The following is a 7,782-nucleotide window of genomic DNA, read 5'->3' as shown; positions in this document are numbered from 1 at the left end:
ACAGCTCTGTCAGACGGGGGGGCCAGATGGCTCCCAAAGAGCCCCGACTAGAGGCCCAGACCTGTAACCAGATGTCTTGTTCTAGGACAGATGGCTTGAACTGCCTCCTATTCCCTTTTGCTCTGACAGGCTGTGGGACTGCTGAGTGCTGGGGCCACCACAGAAATCTGGATGGAGCTGTGCAAAGACAGCTTTCAATTAAGTATCAAGGAGAGTGACATGATCCAATGTTTTCAAAGATGAGTTACTCGGGGGGCCTGGCCCAGTGGTGTAGTGGTTAAGTTTGCACGCTCCACTTCAGTGGCCCAGGGTTCGCGAGTTTGGATCCCAGGTGCAGACCTACACACCACTCATCAAGCCATGCTGTGGCAATGTCCCATATACAAAATAGAGGAAGATGGGCACAGATGTTAGCTCAAGGACAATCTTCCTCAAGCAAAAAGTGGAAGATTGGCAACAGATGTTAGCTCAGGACCAGTCTTCCTCACCAAACAAACAAAAACCCCCCCCAAAAAACCAATGAGTCACTTTGGGATTGGCCTTTTTACTTGCCTTAAAGTTCTGACTACTTCCATTCCCAGGTGAGTGAAGAACAACATGGTGCACTTCATCAGGATGTTGGCAAATCCCAGAGTCACAGGAATGGAAAGGACCTTTGTGGTGAGAGCAAGTTGAAAGGGAATGTGAGCAAAAAAATTGAAAGGGCAAGAGAGCATCTACCTGCAGAGGAATGCTGGCTGCCATAGGCCAGCGGCCCTCATTACCTTGAAGACATTCTCAAATTTCAGCTTTGGGCCTCAGGAACTAGGTGCTGGCAGTTCCTCAGGGTTGACTGGCTGGGGGAGGCTGACACATCATATAACTCATGACATCAGATACCAAATGGCAATTGACTGCTTTAAAATGCAAACTACAACACCACAAATACGAACAGTTCTGTGAAAGAAAGGACCTAGGAGTCATGGGCATATCACCCTCTGTAGGAACACACACCGGAAGCCCAACCAGACTGCAGATAACATTCCTGGTGTATCCATCTCCACAGCAGCGAGGTCGCCTCAGGAATGTGTTGACTTGATATACCTCCTTTCAGGCACCCCCTGGACTGTCACATTCTTTCTTTTACACAAGTTAGCACCATTTACTTAGCAGAGGCTTTACACATGCTAACAGAGGCTCCTGAGGCTATACCTTGATCTCAGAAGAAGAAACATTAATCTTCTTGTTACATTTTAATTTTCCATGACAGTAAAAGGTACAGTAACTGCAGGACAGTCCTCTTCTGCCTTCCTAGGGTAATTAATCCTGAAAAACCTCATGTGGGGCCAATGTAAGTCAAAAACGTAATCACCGTTAATTTCAGTGGGAAAACATTTTATATGTTCCCTGAGTCCCAAAACTGATGCCCCCCATGCTAAAATACCAAATCTCATTAAGACGGACACAATTACATCAATAATTAACATTGGCTGGGGCCGGCCCGGTGGCACAGCAGTTAAGTTCGCACATTCCGCTTCAGTGGCCGGGGTTCACTGGTTCTCATCCCTGGTGTGGACATGGCACTGCTTGGCAAGCCATGCTGTGGTAGGCGCCCCACATATAAAGTAGAGGAAGATGGGCACAGATGTTGGCTCAGGGCCAGTCTTCCTCAGCAAAAAGAGGAGAATTGGCGGCAGATGTTAGCTCAGGGCTAATCTTCCTCAAAAAAAAAAAAAAATTAACATTGCCTATCATAAACACAAACTAAAGACATTTTCCCTTCATTAGTTATGACTGATTACATTATTATAAAATATGGCCATTTACCTGTTGTTTGTTAGCTTTTGTCATGCACATTTAAGATTAAATTTATAATAAAACTTACATACAAATGATACCAAATATTTGTACAACTCAACCTTTATTTTAAAAAAGAGTAATAAAATCAATGAAAACCATGCAAATGGTATTACCTTTACTAAACATGTGGAAATATAAGAGACATGATGTGTAAGATTATTTCTGCTATAAATAAGCAAAACTATGAGAAATCTGATGGGAGAACTTAAGGTAACATAAGCCAACTTCACCAACTAACATAGTGAAGATGATCCACAGTGGCTCTCTTCTTCAGGTGCTAGCAGCTCCAAGAAATAGACCCAACCAAACCCAGCCTGTTGATGCAAAGAAATGCCTTGGGTATCATTTAACTTTTATTGCAAAACAAACCACCTCAGAACTTATTGGTTTAACTTTAAAGCAATAAACATTATTTTTCATTGGTCTGTGGGTTTGCTGGGGGGTTCTTCTGGTCTAGGTCAGTACAGCTGGGCCTACATGGTCTACGATGGCCTAGCTCACACGTCTGGTGGTTGGCAGGCTAGTCGGTCTAAGGAGCCAACCTCATATGTCTAGCAGTTGGTTAGATGTCAGATGGGATGATGACCACATCTCTCATCATGCATCAGGTTAGCCAGGAGTTTTTCACAAGGTGGTGGAAGAGTTCTCAGCAGCAAGAGAGAACAAGCCATAATTGTAAGCACTTTTCAAGGCTTTTCTTGATCAGATTTGCTAATGTCCCATAGAACAAAGTAAATCACATCACCAAGCCTAGATTCAGAGAACGGAGAAACAGACTCCACCTCTTGATGAGAAGCTGAAAAATACCGTGGCTATTCCAGCCAATCTACTATAGCTTGGAAGCCAAAGCAGAGAGATTAAATGATATTACTTGTAACCAGATGGGTGAATATCTCAGGGTTTAAACATATTTCTATGAAGGGAGAGGGACTTTTCTGTTTCAACTACTGAGGTCATCTAGTACGGCTGCCCTCTTGGGTCCTCTACACCTGAGGCAAAGAGATAAAACCAAAGAAGTAGGCAGAGGTTAGGGCTCTGCAGGCCACATGAAAGAATTTAGGTCTTGATCCCAAGAGCAATGGGAAGCCATACAGTGTTTTAAGAAGGAGAGATAAGATCACTTGGGCTGCGGTGAGCACAGTAATTCTAGAAGCTCTGTCAGGAATGGGAATAGTGAGATAAGGCTTCAGTCACAGAATATGGCATCAAGAGAAATGTTTTTTGGTTTTTTTTGAGCAAAAGATGGTTGAAACTAGAGCTTGTTTGAATACTGATGGAAGGATTCAATATTGCAAGCGGTTAAAGGGAGAACCCTGAGAATTGGGAGGGAAAACTTGAGCACGCATGAAAAGTTTGCCTTTTAAAAAAAATCATCATATAATAAAATTGATTATATCTTTGTTGTACAGTTCGATGGATTTTAACACATGTATGGATTCATGTAACCACCACCACAATCAGGATACAGGAGTTCCATCACCCCAAAACCCTCCTTCTTGCTATCCCTATAGTCACTCCTCCATTCCTAATTCCTGGCAACTGCTGATATAGTCTCCATCACTATAGTTTTAATCTTTTCAAGAGTGTCATTTTGAGACTAGCTTCTTTTACTAAGCATAATGTCTTTATTGTTATGTTATTATAACGCCAAGTTGTTGGGTATATCAATACTTCATTCCTTTTCATTGCTGAGTAGTAGTCCATTGTGGTCATTCTGAAAGTAATCCCCAGGTCAGTAAATGATATCACTATTCTACCAGGTACTTGGCCCAAAAACCTTGGCAACATCCTTGACTCTATTCTCTAACCTATACTTCCAATCCACAAGGAAATCCTGCGGGCTTCACTTTCAAAATACACTTGGAATCTGACCGCTTCTTACCACCTCCCCTGCTATTACCTAGTTCAGGCCACGATCATCTTCTACCAGGACTAGTGGTTCCACTCTTACCCTTCCACTCCCATAGTCTATTCTCCACACGATAGCTAGACTGATCCTTTTAGAGGCTTAAATCTGATCAAGTCAGTTTTCTGCTCCAAACTCTCCAGTGGTTTCAGTGGTAACAATCCAAAGTTGTCACCAGGGCCTACAAGGCCCCACATGATTGGGCACCTGGTTACCTCTCTGAGCTCATCTCCTACCACTCACCCCCTCAATCACTCTATCAGCTGTAGGGGTCTCCTTGCCATTCCTATAGCACGTCAAGCATGCTCTTGCCTCAGCGCATTAGAACTTGCTATCTCCTCTGTCTTGAAAATTCTTTCACTAGATATCCACATGGCTCACCCTTATCAAGTCAATTTCAGTTTTTGCTCAAATGTCCCTTACCAATGAGTCCTTCTCTGACTAATATCTAAAATAGCAGCCACCTGACACCACTGTCTAACCCTGCTCTGTTCTTCAAAGCACACGTATGTTTTTCTGTCTCCATACACTACAAAGATCCTTGAGAACAAGGAATTTTTTTGTTTACCACTCAACAAGCACCTAGATGAGTGCCTCACCTGGCATATAGTGAGAGTTCAACGAATATTTTTGATTGAATACTAAATTACAGGAGGGAAGGACAGGATAGAAACACACGTAGATTTCTAGATTTTAGGGCATCCTCCATTTTTCTGTTACTTATACAGTAGGATAATCAGGGGAAAGAGTATGGGAAGTGTGGGGTTAGAGATCTGCAGACAGTGGAGAGCAAGTTAACTAGAAAAATATAATGAAATTTCCTGGCACTGTTCAGAGCCCATTTAAGGCTGAAATTACTAATTTAGTGATGCCAAACTATTCAGCAGGACAATTTTCTGTGACAGAGTACAGACATGAAGAAGCATGTTGGTCCATTCAGGGCAGAGGATTTGGCTGGGGAAAAGGTAGTACTGGGGCAGGCTTAAGAATAAGTAAGAGCAGGATTGTAATGATGTACCTTGAATCTAAAATGGATAAGGAGGGAAGTGAGGAGTGAGGATTAAGTACAGGCTTTCAACAGATTGGAGGTTCTGATTAAGTGAAAAAACAGTTATGGTGAAGTTCTTGAGCAGTCAAGCTTAAAGGATATCAGGCTGTGATTGGACAGAGGGATGTTCTAATTACTGAATCGTGATGCGATAGCGGTTCTGGTGACAAGGTCCAGGGTTTTGACTGGGATTGGGAGGCTGACATAAGGGTCCTTAGAGATGAGGCTCGGACGTTAAATGAGTTGTCCACATTGACTCTGAAATTATCAGGATGGAAGATGGTTAGAGGAGAGAAAGTAAGACAAGGAGCTGGATGCACAAATAAGCAGATGATCTCTACACTGGCAGCTGACAAAGTCTAAAAAGTAAGCGTCAGAGAGGCAAAGGTTTTTACAAGAGGCGACAGTACTGGGCACGCAGCCCCTCATCTTTGGAACCTGGGAAGTGAGAATACTAATCCATAAGAAGGGGTTCCAGGGAATGCTGCACCCTCAGGGGACGGCCAGGTCTCCGTCCAAGGAGTGTAGAAATTCAGAGAAAAGCCGATCTGGAAGCGGGAATCTCAGAGGAAGACTCATTGTCCTGTATTTACCTTCTTCAACCTACCGCCCGCGCCACAACAAACTCCGCAAACCAGAAAACACACAGAGAAGACTGCATGCAAACCAGCTCTTTTCAACTGCCCGCGGAAGTGCTCACACCGGAACTCCTCCGTGTCCGCGCTTTCCTATTGGCCGAAGCTTCCCCCAGCTTCAACCCGCTTCCGCCCACGACTCAACCGGGCGGGGCCATCCCTAGAAGTCACTTCCGCCTGACCCCGCCCATCGTTCCCTTTTTGGCCGCTTCCGGCCTCCGGCCCCGCCCCATCCTTGCGGCCCCGCCCCCGCCCCGCCCCGGGCCGGCAGCCCGGCCCCGCGGCGCCTCTTCCGGTGCGGGCCCCGCCCCGGCTGTGGCCCCCGGCTGCGGAGAAGTCCGAGACGCAGCTGCCGCGCCGGGGCTGAGCGGCCGCCTCCTGCACTGCGGGCGGACCGGAGCGCCCCGCGCAGGTAAGGCTCACGGGGCCCGTATCCTTTGGCCGCCGCGGGAGCGGGGGTTGTGGCAGGTGGAGGGGACGGAGGAGTGGGAGGGGAGGCAGGTGTGTCAGGGGAGACGTGAAGGCGCGGGCTGGCGGAGCGTGGGGCCGTGGAGGAAAAGTGAGAGCTCTGGGAGGAGCCCGGAGGCGCCCTGCTCCCATCAGGGTGATTTGAGATAAAGGAATGGGAAGAGTAAGGGGCCCCCGGGAACTGAGAGGGCAAGGATAGGTGGGGTTGGGGTGATCGGAGAAGAGCCAGCGGATTGGCTGTGAGGGCTTGGTAAAGGTAAAAGTGATAGGGCTGGACCTGGGGGCGGGGGGGGTGGTGTAAAGAATGGGGGAGGGGGCTGGAGTAACCTGGGAGGGAGGTCTGGGGCTGGAAGGGGGCCGGGGCCTGAGGGATCCGCCGGCGAAGGTAGAGGGAACGGTGGGCGAGGCCGGGTTCAAAGCTGCAAGTAGTCCGTTGCGCTGGGCTTGGTGGTCCGGGAACTTTAGGGGAAATGGGGGAGGGGGCCGTATGAAGGGATGAAGTGGCTTAGATTTCTGAGACGTTAAGTTTTCTAAGTGTGGGCCGGTGGTATTGTTGTTTGGATCAACTGGCTGCTTAGGGACAGGGGGAAGATGGGCTCTTTGGGGGAGGGCGTGTGTATTGAGTTGTAGAACTGAGTCATCTCAATCTTACTAAAGAGGCCGTGAGACACCTCCCCCTCTGCTGGGGACAGCATGCAGAGAAGATGGTGCCACAAGACAAGAAGCAGTTGTTCAATGACTGGCAGGACTTGGTTGAAAAATTATCCTGCTTGTGATCGATTGACTGTGATGATTATAAGGAAAATTAAAATGACCACCGAGTTATTTGCTTTATTCTTTTGTTTCATTTTCTTTGAGGCAAATTGTTTTTATTTTATATGAACTCTTGTCCACTGGATTTAATGTGGGTGCAAATCTTTTCATGCTTTGTTACACTATAAAAAGGGCTAAGCAGAACGAAAGTATTGCTACAGGCATAACTCACACTTTCTAAGGTGCCAAGAGAGGAAGTAAAGGCAGTAAGAGGCAAATTGGAATTTGAATCTTTCACAGAATACACAGACTACAGAAGGCAAAAGCAGTGTTTCTAAGATAAACAGAAAATGAGAATTTTTTAATCTCCGCTTTTTGCCTAACTTTAAAAATTGTACCTTTTTTCTCTAACCCATTTAAAAACTCATAAGTCCAAGCAGTTTTTATTGCTAGGGATGTGATTATTTCCCCATGAATTTTTGGAAATGCTAAAAACATTTAGGTTTTTAGAATCTTTCTCCGCAATCCTAAAACACTTCCACAGAATGCAAATATCAAGTCCTAACCTGTGCCACCCAGGTCCTTCTTTCATGTGATGACAACATTGTAGCCATGTTGCAAGTCCTGTTCACCTAAAATTTGCGCATGCATAGTAATCCGTTCAGTTTTGGAGCTTGCTGAAGAAAGTGAGGTTTGTGGGGGTGGGGGCCTGGAGAGGAAGAAGGGAAGTGGGGGTTAGAGGAGGAGAGGGTGTGAAAGGGGAGTGTGTTTGGAGACTGATTGGTAAGAATGCTGATAAACCTGCCCACAGAATACTTTTGGCCTGAAAGCCTTTTCTTTTTGTATTCATCATAGAATATCATAGAAGTGAATCAGAAAGAAAGGGGATGTGAAGAGATTTACTTGGCTGTTCATAAAAAAGAAACATTGACTTGTTGTTTAGACACTGTTGATATCTCTTTCAAATTAATTAACTTTAAAATCTCCAGAGGAACTCCCCCTTATTTGTTTTTGAGTGACTATTGCAATTTGAAACTCTTGCCTCCTCGCCTGTTTTCTTTCTTTCATGTTGTTGAAATTGGATTCTTTTTGAGGCTCTAATGTCAAGTTAGCGTGGTTCAGCCCACAAATGC

At 45.7% G+C, this 7,782-nt stretch overlaps 1 protein-coding gene across 2 annotated transcripts in view; it reads left to right on the top strand.

Annotated features, from left to right (window-relative positions):
* Positions 1-5,619: 5,619 nt before the first annotated feature.
* Positions 5,620-7,782, top strand: part of ARID3B (AT-rich interaction domain 3B) — a 51,532-nt gene continuing 49,369 nt past the window's right edge. The window contains exon 1 of one of the 2 annotated variants that reach the window (XM_070621246.1): positions 5,620-5,840. The gene's annotated coding sequence lies outside the window, so the exon portion shown is untranslated. The remainder of the gene's footprint in view (positions 5,841-7,782) is intronic. The other variant, XM_070621257.1, reaches the window with a different exon arrangement.

Source organism: Equus przewalskii, chromosome 1 (assembly GCF_037783145.1).
Source record: "Equus przewalskii isolate Varuska chromosome 1, EquPr2, whole genome shotgun sequence".
In the NCBI taxonomy this organism is placed as follows: Eukaryota; Metazoa; Chordata; class Mammalia; order Perissodactyla; family Equidae; genus Equus; species Equus przewalskii.
The sequence above is the reverse complement of the archived record's forward strand: the minus strand, read 5'-3'. Positions and strand labels throughout refer to the sequence as shown.